Source organism: Lontra canadensis, unplaced genomic scaffold (assembly GCF_010015895.1).
Source record: "Lontra canadensis isolate GAN:19392208 unplaced genomic scaffold, GSC_riverotter_1.0 scaffold79, whole genome shotgun sequence".
In the NCBI taxonomy this organism is placed as follows: domain Eukaryota; kingdom Metazoa; phylum Chordata; class Mammalia; order Carnivora; family Mustelidae; genus Lontra; species Lontra canadensis.
Window position 1 is genome coordinate 3,630,041 of NW_022631073.1, and position 21,335 is coordinate 3,651,375.

Consider the following 21,335-nt stretch of genomic DNA (forward strand, 5'->3'; position numbering starts at 1 on the left):
GAGAGCCAGGGCTTCAACTAGACCAGCCTTACTTTAAACTTGATTTGCTCGTCTTTCTTCCTTCCTCTCTCTTTCCCTTCCTCTCTTCCTCCCTCCTTCCCTGCCTCCCTCCCTTCTTCCCTTCCTTCCTTCCTTTCTCTTTCTTCCTTCCTTCCTTCTTCTCTTTCTTTCTTTCTTTCTTTCTTTCTTTCTTTCTCTTTCTTTTTTCTTTCTTTCCTTCTTTCTTTCTTTCCCTCTTTTATTTCTTTCTCTTTCTTTCCCTTCCTTCCTTCCTCCCTCCCTCCCTCTCTTCCTTCCTTTCTCTCTCTTTCTTTCTCTCTTTCTTCTCTTTCTCCTTATCTATCTCTCTATCTATCTATCATCTATCTACCTATATTTAACATTTATCCATGGAAATTTGTTTCCAAACTATGTTCAGCTACAGAAAAGAGATTAGTTTACAGATCATAGGACTTAATCATCTCAAAGATTTTGAGGTTATACGACTGATTTCAAACAGTGGTTTCCAAAGGATCTGATTAAAGGATATCTGGAAAAAATTTCTCTGGAGGTGATTCCCAAAGGAGGCTCAGGATTGGAACTGACGAGAAGCTCTTTAGCTACAAATGGCAGATACCACCCCCAAGCAACTGAAGCCAGGGAGGGTCCTTGCTGTGAGAGCTCTGGGGACCCAGGAACAGGGACGTGGTTGGACCTCTTGCATGCTTGGAACCCTGGAGACTGTCTCCATCTGTCCCCTGTGCCCAATCTTCCTGTTGTGAGTGCATCAGCCTCTTCTGTCTCTGTCAGTGGAGACAAAACATGACTGTGAACAGCTGCCAGATTTAACAACACACAGCATCACACAGTGTTAAAGGATTGACTTACCTTTGCTGTGTCAAAAGTTCCCAGAAGAGGTCTGATTGGCTGGGGAGAGACTCAGCCTCGACCAACCTTCTGTGTTCATGGTGGTTCTGTGGTAGCCATTCAAGTGGATATGGTAGGGGCCCTTCCCATAAGACAGATGATCCCCTAAGTATCTACCAAGGGAACTTTGAAGAAGTGCACGTTTCTAGGTTCCACTTCAGAAATTCTGATTCAGTCAATCTTGTGTTACCTGAAGGTGGACAAGATAAAGACAGAGAGGAAGAGACCATAACAGAGAAAGAGAGAAGGAAAGTAGAGGTGGTGGATGGATAATGATAGATAGATGGGTGTATGGATAGAGGCAGAAGCAAAGATGTCACCAAATGACTCTAATATGTAACCTGTAATTTTTAAGAACTAGGGTGGAGCCATCCCCACACAGGACTTCCAACATCATAATTAATGGCCCTGTTCCTATATCTTCTGCCATCTGAGACCACCAGGTCCCTCGCTGCTATTTGCCCATTGGTTTCCCTTTCCTCAGGCTCAAGACCCATGACTGAGACCAGCCAAGGGTGTTGGCTTTTCCCATCCCATGAAGTTGCTCCCCAGTCTCACACTCTGTGATCTGCTGCAAGGCACCAAGCTGTGGACGGCAACGTTGCACAGAATCGGAGTTAACCCTCACCCGGGACATGTGAGGTGATGGAGGACTCACGGTGTGTCTGTTTCACAGACAAGGAAACAGAGCTTCATGGGGTTAGATGATTTGTCTGTGGCTACCCAGACCTTTCTAGACCTGCCCAAAGGATGCCTCCCATCTTTCTCAATGCACATGCAGGCCTGGAGGGCTGTGTACTTCTAGGTAATTAGTCACTGCACTGCCATATGAAGATGACTTCTGCCAAGACTTCCTATTCTGCTGGTATTTGTCTCTCTTCCAGATTGTCAGCTTCTTGGAACAAAGTCTGGTCCAGTTCAGTTTTGGATCCCAGACCCCTCCCACCACCCTATGCTGGATAGAATCCAGAATCCTTCCATTCTGGATAGAGCAGGATTCCAGGTTTTGCTTGGGGTTGTGGAGGGTCACTGCTCTGCCAGGTTTTACCAACTGCCTGAAGTCCAAGTTTCTTAAAGTTCTCACTAGGAGCAGGTCAGTTATGAAACATCTGGAATTACCCAAGCACAAGAACTCCCTCTAGGTCGAATCTGAATTGTGTGTCCAAGCAAGCCATTCTGGCCCCATGCTCCCAAGCCACTTACACCCAGTGGTGACAACCCTGGCATCCAGGAGGCCCAGCCCTGGCTCAGCCTACTACAGGCTGGGTCATACTTATCCTCATGACCTGGAGCCTCCACAGTGCCTTTTGTGAAATAAGCAAATCAACATAGGGAATGGAAACGACTGGATGGATATTTCTCTCCAGCTCTACAGCTGAAATAAATAATGAAATTCTTGTGATTACACTTGACATTTTAAGCATTACAATTTTTTAAAATTTTGCTGCCCTGTCTTAAAAAGTTCAAATTCTATAACCAAGCATACCTAAACTATTGAAACAATTGGAAAAGCACACCAAGGTCAAAGGAAAATGAAGGACAAGCACCATGCCTTTTACAGCTCTACCTTGGGAGCAGAGTGATTCTTTGTGTTCTTTGAACACATGCTTACTCAGAGGAGCCCCCAGTCCAAAAGCTTACTTCGAGTTCTGTCAAGACAGCAATCGGCCCACCCCGTTTACCTGTATGAACCTCCACCTTCTTTCTAGGAGAAGGGGCCCCAAAGACTTTCTGCCCATCAAGGCCTCTGAAAGACCAGGTGTCCCAAGCCAACGAATCTTCAGTGTGGCTGAGGCTGGTCACAGGGTGGGTGAGCTAGTGCTGGGCCGACAGTGCCTGCTTTTGCAACTTGTTGGGGGACCACATGTAGGGTGTAGAATGTTCTAGAGGCCCAAGGAAGAAGAGATTTGAAGCTTCAGAAGTGTGGGAGCTTCCCTATAAAGGCCACTTGGTAAATATTGACTTGGTAAAAGATACTGACAAAATATCAAAATGGAAACATTCTCCCTTCAGTTTCTTGGTAGACTTAAGATATTGAAGTGAGTATTGCCATGTGTAGAGCTCACAAAGGACGTGCTTAAGTCCAGATTCTACCCATCTTGGACACTTCAGCCAGATTAAGGATATAGGATTGTATTTGGAGACTCCGCATTGGGAGTAGAGTTGCCCTGGGAAAAGCGGTTGCCGTTCTATGGGTCCTCTCCCCTCTGCTTCTCAGAGGTAGGGATTGCTGCCCATTGAGGTGAGGCCCCTGCAGAGCTGCACAGACCTGGCACTGTGCGTGATGGATGGCTGCCTGGTCGTTCCTGGGGAAGCTCAAGGATAGCCAAGCCACCAAGCTGGGGATGGTGAGCAGAGAGCAGGAACTGCCGCCTTGCTAGGAGTAACGGCCTCCCCTCCACTGTGGTGAGAGGCTGGGGCTCAGGGCACCAGATGCCGATTCCACAGAAGGAAGGAATTTGGGCCTGAGGTCCAACAGTGTCCTTTTCCAGGATTTCTGCTCTGACAGGCAGCATGAGTCTGCTTGGAGTAGACTGCCAGAAAGTCCTTGGCTGAGGGAGATCAGGAGCAGGTGGCAGAGCACACTCTCTCACCCTCACCTCTGATTCTGGGTGGCAAGAGTGGCTCCCATGGAAGCTAACAGTCACCAGGAGAGAGACAGGTGCTGGGGGTTAGAACACGCTCCGTTAACATTTCAGATGCAGGGACCAAATGAAAGCCTGTGTGTGTGTGTACGGACATAAGCATGCACATAACGTACAAACATGTATCATCTCCACTCTTGTTCCTGGGCACCTCCCCATCTCCGTAGAGGTGGATGCATTAATAAAGCTGTCCTTTGTGTAAATGTTCACATCTACACAGATGTATCACCACCTTCAGCTGAAGACCACAGAAGGATGTTGGGAGTGGGGTGGGGGAAGCGGGAGGGGCCCAGGAAAAGCCAGGTAACAGAGGAACGTTGTGATGTAGACTGAAGTGTGGAGCCTTCCCCTTGGATAAGAGATTTAGTCATTTTTCTCTTCCTGGGGTGGAGAGGGAGACACACATGGAGATTTTCCTTATAAAAAGGGTTCTTTTTTAGTACTCCTCCTGTACCTGCATTTCCTCAAAATAATCAGCTCAAAATAATCCCTACACCAAAGAGGAGTATCTTGGGTGGCATATTCTTCTGGCTTCACCATCAAAAATAAAGTTCTACAAGGGGAACTGTGATTCGGTTGTAATCTATGTGATGTGACCCATGATATAGACTGTAATGGACACACAGATACACAGTCATCAAATCCTTATTAATACATAATTTATATGTTAATGATATTTAAGTAATATATTTAATTCATGTTAAAATGCAGGCACCAGAAGAATGAGCTTAGAAATGAATTTCTAAAGAGCAAAGCTGACATTAGACCTGAGAAGGGGCATCAGTGTTCTTCAAATGGGATATGTAAAACCACAGGACTCAAAAGAATTTGCAAAGTTTGGGAAACAGCAAATATTATCAATGTAAATACACTCCTTATTAATTATCAAGGTTGGATTTGGGACTGAGCCAGGAAGGGTCAGGTCGGGTCAGGGAAGTTTTGAGCTAGGAGTAGGCATGACTGAAGATCCTGGATGTGGGGATACAGAGCATTGCATTTAACTATTTATTGTGAAATAATTATAAGTTCTCAGAAAGTTACAAAGATCATACAAGCAATGGTGTGTCGGCTTCACCCAGGTCTAGCCAAAGACAATGGCTTTTATGGTATGATGGCAAACCAGAAAATGGACTGAGGTACAAGCCACCGACCCTTTGGGATTTTGTCTTACGTGCCCCTGTGTGTGTGTTGAGGTCCGTGCACTTTCACCACATGTGTAGGTTGGTATGATGGCCATAGTCAAGCACAGAACTCGTCCACCTCTACGAAGATCTCCTCTGCGCTGTGGCTTTATAACCACACCCATGCTGCCACCGCCTTCCCTACACAGCACTGGTCTGGTCTCCACCCTACAATCTCCTGAGCTCAAGAATGGGCACTGAGTGGTTTCCTAGTGCATACAGCCTTTGCAGATTGGCTCCTCTCACTCTGCACTCTGCCCTGGACATCCACGGGGGTTACTGCGGGTATAGACAGTCCACCCCTTTTTACTGCTGGGTAACATTCCGCGACACAGGTGTACTCCAGTTTATTTGACTGTTCACCCACTGGGGACATTTGGGTTGTTCCCAGCATCTGGCTGTGTAAACCAAGCTGCCTGTAAACACTCGTGTCCAGGTTTGTGTGTAGACAGAGTTCTCATTTCTCCGGGATGTCTGGTCAGGAATGTGACTACTGGGTCAGTCGCTAAGATGTGAGTCTTAAAAGATTGCCAAACTGTTTTCCAGAGTCCGTGTCCATTTGCCTTGGGAAAGGAAAGGTTAAGAGATCCAGCTTCTCCACAGCCATGAGAGCAGGTGGTATCGGTGCAATTTTACTTTTAGCTATTCCCGTAGACGTGCAGGAATTTCTCATCCTGGGTGTAGTTTGCATTTCCCAAATGTGTGATGATGTTACACATATTTTAATGTGCTTATTTGCCATCCATACATCCTCTGTGGTAAACTGTCTTTTGTCCATTTTCTATTTGAATTATTTGTATTTTTGACTGTTGAGTTTTGAGAATTCTTTGAGTCCTTTGCCAGATAGACGTTTTACAAATACTCTCTCCGTCCATATCTTGATTTTCCATCTTCTTCAGAGAGTCTTCTGTAGGGTTAGAGTTTCAAATTTTTATAAAGTCTAATTTACCAAAATGTTTATTATGGTTATCCATGATTGACCATAATTTCAAAGATTACTCCTTTCCTGGTCCCGTGGCAAGAAAGGGCAAGTTATTCTTTTCTCTTCTTTTTTTATTTTTTTGGTCTGTGTCTCTGAGAATTTCAGGATTGTGCACATGTCTGGTGCTTAACTCAGGGCAAATACAAAATAAACAAAGAACCCAGGACACTCACCACTGTGCTGCCTCTCAAAGCCCAGTTCTCCGGCCAGTTATGCTGTTCCTTACACCATTTGGTCATATGCTTATTTTATACATCATGTCTGTGGATTCTAGCTATACCTAGTGGAGGGGATCAGGGAGAAATTTGTCTTTTCCATCTTGTCCAGAACCAGAGGTTGGTTTACAATATTTTGATTCTGTTGTTGTGTCCTCATAGTTTCCATTCTCAAAATATTTGCACAGCATTTTATAAAGGCAAATATTTGAAACAAATCATATCAACATTGCTTTTTGTGGAGAAAATATCTTCTGGCACGAATCTGGTGAGATCAATTGAAAATAAAAATAGAAACACTTGAAATATTTAGCTTGTGTATAAAGTTGGTCAAAGAATTATTTAGCAAAATTATTTTCATCAAGATTAATTCTCAAGTCAAATTTGCAGGTAGGATTCACAGATCAGTATTTTTGTCCATATATGTAGATAGATATAGATATATTACTAATTTTAGTTTTTGCCAGTGTATACTTTCTATTTGCAGTCATATTTTTCAGTTTCAGTATTTTCTGGATCATTTTTACAGTCTTGGGTCTGCCAAAAGATTTCAGTTCTTCTGACAGCTTCGTCGGATACATTTTAGCCACTGTCACTTTTATTTCATGCTGATTTGTTTCTGCTGTAAGAATCCTCACGACTGAATGAAGCGTTGGTCTCTCATGCTTATTTCTTACCGGGTACTTGAGAAAAGAATTCCCTCCAAATATTCCAGGATGGTTTGACTGCTCAGACCAGACAGGTTTTGTTTTGACTATCTGGATCAACACAAATGCAGCCTGTGTCCTCAGCATCTGCAGGAAGTCACATACTCCCCCCTACCCCCACCACCACCTGGCGACAGCACCTCTGGGCTCCGCCCTGGGCAGGATGACTCAGGTCTGAGTGGGGGGTGGAAGACTGGACTCAAAGAAGGGCCAGCCTGGGGGACGCCCTGTTACCCTCGCCCTGAGGGATGAGAAGCTCAGGTCCCGGAAGGGGCTGGTCTCTAACCAGTGGAGAAAGGTCTGGAAGGGGTGTGGGAGGGGTTGGGGTCAGGGAGGACATGAGCATTTCCAGGAGCCGGTGAACGTAGGGTCCTGGCTTCATGGAGGCACTCTGGCAACATGGGGTATTCCCAACTGGTGTGCTTACCTTTTCCTTAAATGCCCAGCCTCCTCTCCAGTGGGGTCCTTGCGAGTGATGCACACCCCAGGTGTATCCTGTCATCACACTGTGGCCCTGTCATGGCAGTGTGTCACTCGGAGGGGGGCTGCTCCATGTCCCTCTCATCCAGACAGCGCCTTCCTCCAGGAGGCAAATCGCCTCTGATGGCAGCGGCTTCTGAAGAGCGGAGCTCCGGTTGCCAGGAGCCATGTCCCCTATTGACATTTTCCTGGCAGAGCCTCCTCGATTGTCAGCAGGGCTGCCTGGCGGGGCCCGTGGGCTGGCAGCAGAGGACTCCTCTGACATGTGCTCACTGGGTGGAGGCCCCTCTCCCAGGGTGACAAGGGCTGAGGAAGAGGATGTGTTCCCAGAGCAAGAACAAGGCCGCGGCGCGCAGGCTTCCCCCAGGACGCACGGCCCAGCTGTCCTCCCACCTTCCTTCTGCCAAAGCAGCTCGGGGCCAACTCAGCCAAAAGAACCTGGAGGTTCCAGAGGCCAGAGCTCCCTCGAGGACGTGTTCTCACTTGCTTGTGTTTATAAAGGCTCCCACAGTGACCGGGGTTGTCTGAGACCGAGGAGGCGAGGTGGGGCCATGGAAGCCAGCAGCTCTCCAGCTCCTCTCTCGAGGCCCCGCTGTGAATGTGAGCTCCAGCTGCGCCTCCAGCTGCAGGCCTGGGGATTGCTGGCTGCGGGTAGGTGCCTCCAGGACCCGAAGGGTGATGCTGAGATGCTTGGCTTCCCCGCATTTGAGTTGCAAGGAAAAGGGTAGACTCTTTCTTGGGCTTCTCTGACTCCTGGCCAGCACCATGCCCCAGCGCCCCTCAATACTTCTGGCCATCTCTGGCTCTGGTCCACTCCTACGGCTCAACAGAGGCCGTGTGTCTCCTCTTCTGTCCCTCTGCACCCTGCTCTTAGGGAGCCCTCTGCTACCTCCTCTTGAGGGAGACCCGTGCCTGGCCCTCGGTTCCAGATGCGAATGCCCCCCCCACCTCAGATGTTCTTTGGGGGCCTCACAGTCAGCACCAAAGGCCCTGCCTATGACTCCTCCCCACCAGCCCATTATATCCTGGGAAATCCGATGCCTTCGAGTCTCTCCTCTCCAGGCGGTGGAGAGCCTGGCCTCCATGTCCCCCAAACCAGAAATCTCTCCATGGGCTCTTCTTCTGAGACTTCTAGGATCAGGCCTCCTGCCCAGGCCTACAGCCCCAGCTTTAGTGACTTGCCTTTTTCTTACTTGGTTTTCTCTTCCTTTTGGGCCTTTCTCTGTTGCTGCACCTGGTCTCCCGCCTCCCTCTGGCAGAGGGACAGTCCGTAGACACATATCTGAATGTGGAACCACCACATTGCCTTAGTCCTTGGTTGCTCACCACCGCCCAGAAAGGGACCCCAGATGGTGAAGTTCTAATTGCCGTTGCCGCGTCTGACTAAGGTCACCCGAGGGTCGCCAGCTGTCCACCTTCCTTGAGATTCGCCTTTGCTTTTGGTCAAAAACACTGTGGACTCGAATTGTCCATGAAGTCTGGCTCCCTCCCTGAGGACCTCCAGGGGCCCCAGGGTGCTGACACCTCCTGTCCTTGGCTCCCTGCCCCCCACAGACATCCCAGCACAGCACTTCCCGCTGACACAGGTGCGGATGCGCAGCCCTGGAGGGACACGGGCGTTAGGACAGTGTTCAGCCTACTTGGCTGGAGCTTTAGGGATGACTTAGAGGCAAGATGATTCTGCAATGAGGGGCAAAAAAAAAAAAAAAGACTTCAGATTGTACACAGGATCGTTCAGTGATGCCCTGCTCTGGGACATCCCCCAGCAGCGCCATGGTGACCGTGACTGTGGGCTGGCAGCAGCCCCAGGGCGGAGCCATCAGGCCCTGAGTTCATGCTCCTGCTGCTAAACTTCATGGCTGTGCGCAGTTTCCGTAATCTTCACTTTCTCACCTGAGAAATGGGAATAATCAGCCCCATTGAAAACAAATGGGAAAGCAGAGGCAGCTGATACAAATCAGATGAGGGGTGTGTGCTCCCCAGTTTCTGAAGGAGATGGAGTGAGGGCTGAGGGGCAGGCCAGACCCTCCTCCTCACAGCCACTGCAATCCAACCCTAAGACCACAACGTGTCTAAAACATTAAGAATTTAGGAAATGCCTTTTCAATATGGTGAAGGGAAGAGGGAGGGCCCAGGGCACCAGCTTTGGTTGAGAAGCCCACCAGCGAGGGGAAACAACCATCGCAGGTGGGGTGATCAATGTATCTGGGGCCTCACAATCTGGGGGGAATCGACTTTGCTAGAGCCCATAAAAGCCCACTTCACCTGGAGAGCAAAGCCGCCGTGAGTGTGTGTGCTTCCAGGACCAGCCCTCTGGCTGGGCACGCGGCTCACAGGTGCAAATGCACGCACTCACCCAGAGACTCTTTTGGGAAGGGTGCTGGGGGGTTACCTGTGACCCCTTCATCCTGTGGCTGCTGGAGTCAGAGCCCGGCTGGCAGGCAGCAGCAGCCCAGGGTCAGAGAGGAGATGTTGCCAACCCCACAGCCATACCCGTGGACCCTGAGACTGAGGCCAAGGCTGCCTCAGGCTGTCATGTGCTCAGTGGCCCACAGCGTGGCCACTTTGTCAAAGGGCTGGGTGTCCGACGGCTTTGTCAAGCCGACCTAGTGCACATGGCCATGGAAAAAGCACCTGCCGGGAAGAGGAGAGGAAAGGAGAGAAGAGGCGCCTTCCCCGGCCCTGGCTTTCCCTGCATCAGGCTTGCTGCCCGCCGCTTAATGAAGGTGCTCCCTTCCTTACCTTTTCTCCCTCTGACTTCATTTAAATGAAGAACGTTGACTTGCTGCCAAAGTCCACAGGAACATTCTCAGCCAAGTTTAATAACAAGAAGATCAACTTTGACCCTGATGACTTCATGAAAGTCTCTTACGAACAGGCTTTCAAGCTCCTGATACGGCCTCCTTCCTGCTGTGAGTGTTTATTAGCAACCTGCCGAGGAGGTGGAAGCTCTTGCTCCTGGAGCAGCCCGGAGCAGCCGGGACGTCTCGGCGTGGGTCCCCGTGCCAGCCCAGAAGTGCCTCCAGGTGGTGGGGGGAACGGTGCCGCAGAGCCTCAGCCCTACAGAAGCCACCTTCCTCCTGGAGCGGGGAGTGCCGCCCGCGAGGACCGGTCTGGGCTCTGCCACGGAGGCTGCCGCACCACCACCCCCGGCTGCGCGGGGACATGGAAGCCGAGAAGACAAACGGGGATAAAAATAGCAGGCTCGGGAATAGAGTTCATTAAGCATTCGATTGTCTTTGCCCCAAATTATATTCCTGGGAATTTCACTTAAAATCATTTTGTACTGTATTTTAAAACAAAGCAAAACAAAACAACCAAACCTCAGACTCATCTCAACTGATTGCTCCTGGCAGATGTCAGTATTTTAATTCAGCATGGAGTGGAGGGGAGTGAATTCTAAATTGGTTTGTAGCAGGATATATTCATAAATCAGTCTTAAAATATGGATGCTTTGTTCCCTAATATGAATGAACCAGTTAGAACTCAAGAAATCAGAAACAAAAACCAAATAGCCTGAGACATTTGTTGAATAGTCTAGCACAACCAGAGTATAAGTTCCCTTAAATTCAGGGAAAATGCACTCAAATTAGTGCCCAGCATATGCATATTTTAGGGCCCCTCTGCTTTCCTATAAACCCCACAGCCAGCTCTGTCCCTTCTCTCCCATCCCTTTGCCTCCCTCACATGCACACACTGAGATTTTGAAATTCGGCTTTTAAAATCTGCTCAAGGAGAAACAGCTTTTAGGTACAAACTATCATCCTTTTCACTCTTAGAAAATTGGGGGGGGGCACACACTGAAAGAAAGGATGCAAAAGGCCCCCTGCACTGCTTTGGGGGAGGACCCAGAACCACCCCCGCTCCCCTTGGGCCAGTTGGCTCTAAGCCCATACCCCCTGCCGGCTCTTGCTCTCCTCCTGGAGGGTTTGAAGAAGGACAAGCAACTGCTCCAGACTCCTCGGCTCCCACTGCTTGTCCTTTTCCATCTTTGTTCTTTACTGTAGACGGCCGTTCACGCTGCACTCCCTCCCCAGCCTGGAGGATAGATTCAAAGACTTTCTCACTGAGTTTGACCTAGCAAGAATGTATCTCCAACACTGGACACAGGTTCATGTCTCGTTGGGGCAGCAATACATTGCTGCAAAATACTACCCACAATTCAAGAAGGACTGACTTTTTTTTTTTTTAAGATTTTATTTATTTAATTGAGAGAGAGAGAGAATGAAACAGAGAGAGAGAGAGAGAGGGCATGAGAGCATGAGAAGGGGAAGGTCAGAGGGAGAAGCAGACTCCCTGCCAAGCAGGGAGCCCAATGTGGGACTCGATCCCAGGACTCCAGGATCATGACCTGAGCCCAAGGCAGTCGCTTAACCAACTGAGCCACCCACGTGCCCCAAGGACAAACTTTCAAGTTCAAATCCATAGGCTTCTCAGAACAAAGAGGTAAGGGGCTTGATGACTAGGTAAGTATTTTTTCCTCTTGAATTGAGAGAATGTTGAACCAGAGTCTGGCACTGGGCAGAACAAGAAGCTTGGGATGGGATGCCTCAAACATGTCCTGTTCTTGTGGCTCCCTGCCATTTGACCTCTGACCCTCTATCTCCTCATCTGGAGGAGTGGAGTAGTTATAGCCATCAGACTCCCCTCCCAAGCTAGTTATGAGGACTGAATAGTCTCATTTTGGTCCACTGTCCTTATTCTTCACAATATTATTGGAAAATATTTGAAAACAAATGGAAAATTTACAGATCATGATTTCTGTTGAAACCAACTGAAGTCAGTCACAATGACCAACCTCCCTGTGAAGAAAGACCTAATGTTGTCACTCTCTCGAGGATCTTTTGACAGACAAAACACTCTCAAGCCTTAGTTTGGCTCTTAGTTTGGCCCACTATAGGAGAAGACCCCAGACCAGTGAACCATTAACCAGAACTTCTGCCATTGCATTTAGAAGCACCATAATTCTCTAGAGCAGAAAGAGACTTCCGGCCATAGACAGCTGGAAGATTTCATTTATAGAGGCATAAGTACAGAAGTCCAGAAAGCAGGCCTGGTTCCCCCAAGGTCATGCAGCTGCTTAGTTGAAAAGGAAGGTGATAGCAAGAGGTCAGTCCAGCTCTGCAAGCATTAAAAACTCAAACTGCCCTATCGAGGCTGGGCGTGGAGCTCTGGGTGACATAATACAAGGACAGGTGGGTGGGGTCCAAGTCTCTTCACCAGACAGAAGGCATATGGAAGGTCATATTATCCTCCCTGATTCCTTTATCCTTACTGTCACCTTCTGGGGACTTCCCCAAACTCCCCATGCCCTCCTGTCTTCTGCCTGGCTTTCAGAACTCTTTTGGTATTTGGTTTGGAACATCTCCTGCTCACCAACAGGGAATAAGTATGAGAATTCCAAGGGAGTAGTTTCCATGGCAACAACAACCTCATGGAAGGTTTTAGAACTTTTACCTCCTACTCATGGTACTGCGGAAATTCAGAAAGCAGAAGGCATAAAGACAAGTGCTAATTATCTGACCTGAATTTGCTGTGGTGGGCAGAAGAAAGACAAATGCACTGCAGTCTGGCAGACATTCCTCATCGGCACATATCCAAATTATTTCCTGGAAGTGAATCACGGTCATATTATTGTAGTTTTTTTTTTTTTTTTTTTTTGTTAGAGGTGGCACCAGGTATCAAAGAGAGGGTCATTTGTCTCACACAGTGAAAGGCTCAGCCTCATGCTTTTGAGGGTGCAGAGTTGTTTTTTGGGACTGTCTTTTGGTCAACCTGGCAGAAATGATAATCACATTGATGCTGCTATCTCCATACCTGTGAGGTAGGTGCAGTGGCACAATAGCCCGCAACAGTCAGTATTTAAATGCAGATCACCGTGGTCTTAAGCACTTGGTCTTTGAAGTCTGAGCCCCAAGTCCCGATTAGGCAGATGGGCTTTGTATCATCACCTGAAGGGGTTCCACTAGTGGAGAAACCCAGGTGTGAGGGGGGCTTGGCTCTACGCTGGGAGCACTTTGACCAATGGGAGGCAAGGACAAGTCCTTCTGCATCACTCCCTGCAGCAGACACTATTCTGGGCATGGTTTTTCCATACAGTCCATCTGGTAACATCTCATTAGTCTGAGCAGGTGCACCTGCCAAGCTTCGGCTGGTTAGCTTGGGGTTTGTTGCAAAGCAGGGCCAGGGAGGTAACGTATCACCTCATGTTTGCTTCCCACCCTTCCTCAATCCCCTCTCTCCTCACTCCCCAGAGTGTCACCTTTCAGTAGGACGTTGGCACATACGTGAGCCTTGCCTCAACTCTTTTCTAGGAAATCGAAGCTAACACGAGACTCACTGTGCCAGGCAGAGCTGGAAGCATTGGTGTGGATGGGTCAACATGAAAAGAAGGTCCATCATCTCATGAACTTGACATCTCATGAACTTGACATCTCATGAACTTGACATCTCATGGGCTGACAATGGACTTTCTTAAGTGAAAACAAGCTGGGATTTATTACAGCTAATGCAAAGAGATGGATAATTTTAAGTGGTTGAATAGAAATTAAGAGACAAAAGCCACTGTCAGCTTTCCAGTATTTTGACATCTGATGTCAGCAGGCAAGCGGGTGATGCCATGAGGTGAAGGGTGGGGCTAAGGAAGCTACTCCAGACTCCGGAACTGTATCCTACAAGGGTGGACGCTGCTGCCTCAGTGTGGCCATGGCAAGATCCCCAGGGCAATTTTTTTATAGGTAAACTTTTTGAGCTCACTCAGAGGCTACTTGGAAAGCTAGGATGGAACACTCTCTGCCCCTTCTCTGACTCTGCTGGCACACACAGGATGTTAGGTACTTATCCAGTATTATGGTGGTCTGTCAACCCCCTCACACTACTAGTTGCCTTCATGGTACAATCCCTTGGAGACGGAGTCACCAGGTAAAAGGGGCTGCCTGTTAGATGAGGCTTGAGGATGAGAGGTCACCTCTGCCCATTGTGAACAGAAGGACTTGGATTACCAAGGCACAAGGAAGACATGCCTTCATTGTTTAAGCTAGTGAGGCCAGCTTCTCATCCATAAATGTAACACCAGAGGATTCCAGAGCCTTCTCCCACCATGCATCACTCAACATCAGCACCCTCACCTGCAGAGGTTTGTTTACAAGGATGCTTGTAAGAGAGAGATAGAACCTTGTAGAGAGATAGAAGCTCCAGTAGTCCCTCCAATGATGATGAAAGTGTAGTTCAGAGTACAAGCCTGGGGATCCTTTTGGACCCTGCCCAGTTGTACCCTTTGGTGACATTAACAAAGAGATCTGTTCTATCCAGACAAGCAGAAACCGAGGCACTAGAGCTCCCAGAAGCAATTCTTGCTTTACCAATTAGCCTAACTTTGCAGACCTAACAAATCACGAGGTAGAAATGACTCTATTGTAAGGTCTTAACCTTTTCGGTTGACATTAAATTGGAAGAAACCACTTGTGTTAGAAATAATTACTGCTGATAATGAATACAATTAAGCATAAAAGAATCTTTATAACTCTTGTACCATTTGTGCACTTAGAAATCGGCTCATATTTTTCCCTTCACAGATGTTACAATAATGGTGTCAACACTTTTATTTCTTTGTCCATAAGCTGAAAATTATGGCTGTTCCATAAATTGGTAACGTGCTCAGAAGATGGAGGCCCAGCTGCAGAGCACATGAGTTCAGGCTCCTGCCCCAGCCTCATGTTTCATGATGACCTCAGCTTCCTGTGTCAATGGGAACCCATGCGAGTAAGTACTTGTAAACCTGGTTTTGAAGAGTGAAGTTATGAGGAGGGGCTGCGGTGTCAAACATCTGCTTCATCCATTACCCTCGAATGGGAGCCGGAATGTACAGTAGGGGCAAGAAGCATCAATAAATTAAAATTCTCCTGTGAGTCCGCTTTCCATGCCTGTGCCAATTTGAACCATGAAAAAAAAAAAAAAAAGATACTGAACAAAAGAAGAGAGTTTTGGGGCAGTGTTAATGAGAATCTATTTTTTCTTCTGCAGCTGGTGGGCTTTGTCAAAATACAAGTATTTTCATGGTGGCCTGAGATGATGAGCATTCTGCTTCCTTTGGAAACCAAGTTCTCCCCCCCTCCCCACTATCTTATATTTTTCATTAGAATATGAGGAGGAGCTGGGTGTGGTGCAAAAATAATGAATACTGTTATGCTGAAAAAATAAAAAATTAAAAAAAAATAAAATAAAGAAAAGTCCTAAAAAAAATATTAGGAGGATGAAAGAAAATAAATAAAATGTCATTCTAGTTAAGGGTGTAGGTTTCAGATGACCCGAATACTCAAATAATTATTTGTTATACTTGGAATGTAGTACTGTTAACTGGTTAAGTTGTGTTGGCATACCTGTAACACACATTTTTGTCGAAACTAATGTATGTATTAATTATGAAAGAAAAATATAGAGAAATTTAATAAAGTTTTAAAGTTTTTAAGGGGGTTGCTTCAGGCTGATATTCTAACTGAGCAGTTCAGTTGACAGACACCTTCCTGCCCTTTCTCGCACATGTGCACAAACCTCCACAACCCATCTAAAGCCAGGCCCATCTTTGCTGCCAGAGGAGGGAGGCCGGAAGTCGGAGATGGAATGCTCAGTAACCCTTGGAGCCCGCCCTGTACAGTCTTCTTCCTTCTCACATCATATATCAGAGATAGTCCAGACTGTTCACAGCCTCACATCAGTCCTGGGACCGGAGGCCAGGTCTCAGACTGCACTGTGGGGTGGGATGGGGGTATGTGCCTGGCGATGGGAAACACATGCAAGGCTATTGGCACAACCAGGAGCAGACGTGGAGAGTGTGGCTTGCAGTGGGGATATTCAGAGTGTGCCCTGGCTGGGTCACCTGAAGCTCCCTGCTGGGATGACATGGTGCCTAGCCAGTCCTTTCTAGGATGTCTAGAAGGAGTGGACAGAACAGCTGCACCCCCTCCCCCACAGCATTTAGCATGCTTATATCCTAAAGCACCCAGTGCCCTCAAACCACAATCCTTCAGTCCAAAAACTCTGGGTTTTGCCTCATTTATCCCCTAAATAAATAAGTGATAGTGGAAAAATGGTGCTTCCCCACCTTAGTTTCTCTTATTGATTCATGAGGACTAAATTCAATCTTTGCATCTCCTTTTAAAAATTTTAATTCTAATCTGACATATGAATTAGAAGGCTTATTTGCATTATGCAAAATTATTCAAAACAGATGGTGAAGTCAATTTAAAGGCTACATATTTTTTTTTTTCTATCTCTGAGAACAAGCGCTGTTTGGGGAAGGCAAAAGAGTAGATTTTAATCTGTTTGCCCTTTGAAATAACTATCAGCAACCTCCTTCCAACGACCTGTGTCCACTGATCCTGGTCCTGGGGGATGGTTTCATGAGTTAGAGGGTGTTGGCATTGCCACCACACTATTCATAAAGACTCTGTTAGCCCATGTGACTTCATAGTTTCTAATTGGTTTCTTGAGCAAAGAGAATATTCAGTAAATATTTGGCTTCAAAGTCAATGTCCTTAACGGTCATCCTCAAGTGAGATTTGCTCATTCAGGGAAACTTGGGTTTGAATCTCAACTTTACCATTTACCAGTGCAGGGACCTGAACAAGCAGTGTATAAATTCCCAAGCCTCAAGATATCCATTCCAAAAATGAGGCTAATTGTGCTCAGAGGAATGTGGACAGGATTGTTAGAGTCAATACAGAGTTATTTGCATTGTTCTTGGAACCTGGACGCACTTTCTAATAGTTATTGTTGTTGTTATTACTAATATTTTAATCATGAGTTAATAAAAGATTTCTTTCTTACTCTTTTTCTCTCTCTTGTCCACCTGCCTTGGTGTGATTATGGTTAAACCAATGTGTCTCAGAGAGTTAAAGACAGATATGAGGCTTAACATGAGGGCTGTGTAGTACTTTGATTTTGTCTGGATTATTTTATGTGTTATTATTAATCATCTCAAACTGGGTAATGCATACTTCCTTCTCAGCATCCTTTATAACCATTTAAGGCACATGATGGTTAAATGGGAGCCAATGTCTTCTGAAGTTATTATGGCCCAGAAAAATCCTGGAAAAATCAGGGACTGCATGGTCCTGATGTTTTCCCACATGGAACCCTGTGCCTCCCTGCTCTAACATTGATTAGAGTTCCATACATACAACCGAAGAGTCAGACATACAAAATGTGAGGGGTACCTTTGTCCCCAACAGGACTATAAGCTGTTAAGAGTGTAGAATGAATAGATACTTTCTAATAATATTTTAAATTTGAAATTTCCAACTATAATTGTGAATTTTTAATTTCTCCTTCAGTTTTATAATTTTTATGTATTTTGAAGCCCTATAATTAACCACATACACACTTAATAAAGTTGTATCTTCTTGATGAAGTCATCTCTTTACTACTATCTAAAACTTAATCTTTGTCCCTAGTAACATTCCTTATCAATCTTTATTTTACCCAATATTAACATCGCCACACCAGGATTATTTTGTATTTTTTTTAAATTACTGTTTCTTGATATTTATGTTCCATTCTTTTACTTTAACCTTTTATATATATATATATTTAAAGTAGACTTTTTCTTTAACTATAGCATAAGCTTAGGTCTTCCTTTTTTTAAAAAATCCATTTTGATGATCTCTGCCTTTTAATTGGGGTGTATAAACCATTTATATTTAATGCAGTTACTGATAATATTGAGTAAAGAACTAATATGATTGAGTGCTTTTAGTTTTCTATTTATCCTGCCTATTTTTTTCCCTTTTCCTCATTTCCTGTCTTCTACTTGATTGAATATTTTTTATGATTTAGATTAATCTCACAATTGGTCTGTTAGTTACACCACTTTAATATTTTTTAATGGGCTGCTGTAGGTTTTGTGATATTTACCTTACCCCAATCACCTTGAAATACTATTATACCACTTCAAATAGAGCATTCTCATCTTACACCATCAAACTTTCATTTCTTCTCTCCCATTCTTTGTGCCATGTTGTTAAACAATGTATTCTATATATGTTGTAAATCCACAATACATTTTTATTTCTTGCCTTAGACAATCAGATATCCTTTAAATGAATTAAAAATATGAAAAATTATGTTATATTTACCAACATTGTTACCAACATTTTTGAGGAGGTCTGCATGCCTTTGTGTAGAAATGTATTTTCCCCTAGTGTCATACTGCTTCTCTCTAAAAAACTTCCTTTAAATTATCTGTCTGTCTGTCTATCTATCTATCTACCTACCTATATATTTTTGTGCTGTAGTTCTGACAATAGATTTGCTCAGGTTTTTTGTCTACGAAATAGGCTTTGTTTTGCTGTCCTTCTGAAAGGTATTTTTACTGGCCATAAAATTATTGGTTAGCAGCTTTTTGTTTGTTTGTTTTCCTTCATTACTTTAAAAATATCACTCCTGCTTTCTGGCTTTCTGATATTTCTCATCTTTGTTTCTCTGTATGTAAGGTTTCTTTTGTCTTTAAGATTTTTACTGTTTTTATTTGTTCATTTGTTTGTTTTATAGTTTGACCATGATGTGTCAAAGTGTTTGTGTATGTGTATTTACTTAATTTAATTTTCTCAGAGTTCTTTGTCTTGCTTATCTTTTATGAATTTTGGAAAATGTTTGATCATTACCTCTTAAAATATTTCTTCCGCCACATTCACTTTTTAATCTTCTGGGATTGTATGAGTGTGTTATAATATTTGATATTATCCTACAGGTCTTGGGAGTTCTACTGTGTTTCTCTTCCCTGCTCTACTGCTTTTATTTCCTTTTTTGTTTTTAAGTTTGGATATTCTCAACTGATTTAGCTTAAAATTCACTAGTTGTTTATTATTATTATTATTACTATGATTTTTACTGTCTAGTCTGCCTTTGTGTCAATTGAAGAATTCTTTATTTATAATATTATATTTTCTATTTCTACCATTTCCATTGGGCTTGTTTCCTGGTCTCCATCACATAGCTGGGTTTACCTCATTTGTTCATGCAAATTGTTTACTTTTCTATTAGATCCTTAATGTATTGAATATAGTTATTTTGAAGCTGCTTCCTATTAGTTTCAACATTTGGTTCATCTCTTCGTCTATTTCTATTGACTACCTTACCTCTTGAAGGGATTTTTTTTCCTCTCTTCCTTGTGCATGTGCATGTGTGTACATACATGAGTTTACAAAAGCTTGCACATGTGTTTTGTAATTTTTGATTGAATGAAGGGCGTTAAATGTAGGAGAAGAGTGGATACATAATATCCAAGAAATATTTATGCTTAAAATGGACATATACCACCCACCCCGCTACATCATTATCGTGTCAATCTAGTCACTAGCTTGGTTGTATTTGGGTTTTATTGTTGCTATAGTTATATTTAGTGCACAATGGACTAGAAATTCCTCCATTGATAGGCTGGTACAATCTTTCTCCTTATCAAGGGTTTGGATGATGAAGGATGTTTCAGTGTTCCTGTCACATCTTCAGGTTTCAGCAATTTTTATGCTCCATAGTTCAGGAAGACTACTATTGGCATAAGGCTCAGGGCTAGAGTAGGGGTGATCCTCAGCTCTCCTAGCTGAGCCTCAGTCTTAGGCAGGTTCTGTATATGTGTACTTTAAATGGGATTCCTTAGTGTTTCTGCCTCTTTTCACTGGGCAGCCAAATTTTGCTGTATATCTATAAGAGGGTCTTTGGTAGAGAGTGTTTCCTGCCTCTCTTTGAGAAGCAAACTTCAAGGTTCCTATCTGAAGCAGGAAGAGCTATGTTTTGTGTCTACCTCCTCTGTAGAGACAGTAGGTCTTTGCTCATGTCCTTGGAGGATGTTGGGGCTTCCTGTCCCTTCCACAATGATTTAAGACTTTTCCTTAATATGAGAGAAAGTTCTAGGAAGTAGAGTTTAGTGTATATGTGCTGATGAGGACCCATATAGGTCTTCTCTCTTCCCCAGGATTTCTTGCAAGCACCTAATAGTGGTTTGTAGAAAGAGCTTGTGAGGGCTTGTGGACTTCATTTGTGTCCACGGCCATCAAGGATTTAAAGTTCTAATTTTAACCCATCCTTGATATCTAAGTGTTGTTAAAATTATAGTTTTTCTCTTTTTACTTACTTTCATGGTATCTGCCTCTTTTATCCATACACTGCCAAAGGGAAAACCATTAGTATGCCTTATGTTTCTGAGGAGAGTTTTGTCACCATTCAGAATTCAATTTACCTAGTTGCCTTGTGACATCAGCTCAAGAAAATATAAGACTTATAGATTATACATTTTTTCCCTCATTGTTTGGGTGGGAGCAAAGATCTATTAAAGCTTTCCATAACCTAAATGGAAGCAGAACTCTTAAGCAAAGGAAACTGGTAAAGTGACTTGTGAAGACTTATCTCAAGCTCTGGAATGTGAGAAGGGCAATGACTCGGTTGGGAGTCTTGGAGTTGTGCATTTAGATTATTTCTGTCTCATCTTTTCTGTGCTTTTCCAAACTCACTCCTCTCTTACTATGTCCTCTCTTCTGGGGGTCCTTCTAATAATGAAAGTTTTAATAAAATCAGATCACCAGACAAATGATGCCAATAAAGGGTGCATTTTTAATAGTTTCTTCTTAATTAAAAAAATCAAGTCCTATATTATAAATTATTCTCAATTGTCCTTTTTTTGTGGTACCTGTTTTGTTAGCTATTCTTGGGGAACAAATATTTGGCTTGGCTTTTGAAAAGAACAGAGAATTGTCATAAAACTTACTCTGTAAATATGCTAAAAGGTGACAGGTTTGCTTAGCAAACACATGGTAGTTCTCAATGATTATAGTATCCCAGGAAAGAGATGAGTAACAGGATTACACAATAGTTGTTGGATAATTATTTGCAGATAATCCATATTATCATCTTTGGAAGACATTATTATGTTCAGAAGAAAATTCGGAATATCCAGTACTTACTATTGGTGTAAATTTTGTGCTTTTGCCCATTACATTAATTTCATACTATAGTAAAAATTCAAATTGGAACTTGAATGAATAGACAGAGAGGAATTTGGGTTCCATATGGATGGATGAAGTAGGTGACTAGACACCCCTGTAGTATCTGCACCTTTGTTGTTCAGTGAGTTTAGCTATGTCTTGTTGGTTTTCTAGCAGTAAAATGCTTACTGGAAATTTGAGATACATATATATATATATATATATATATATATATACACACACACA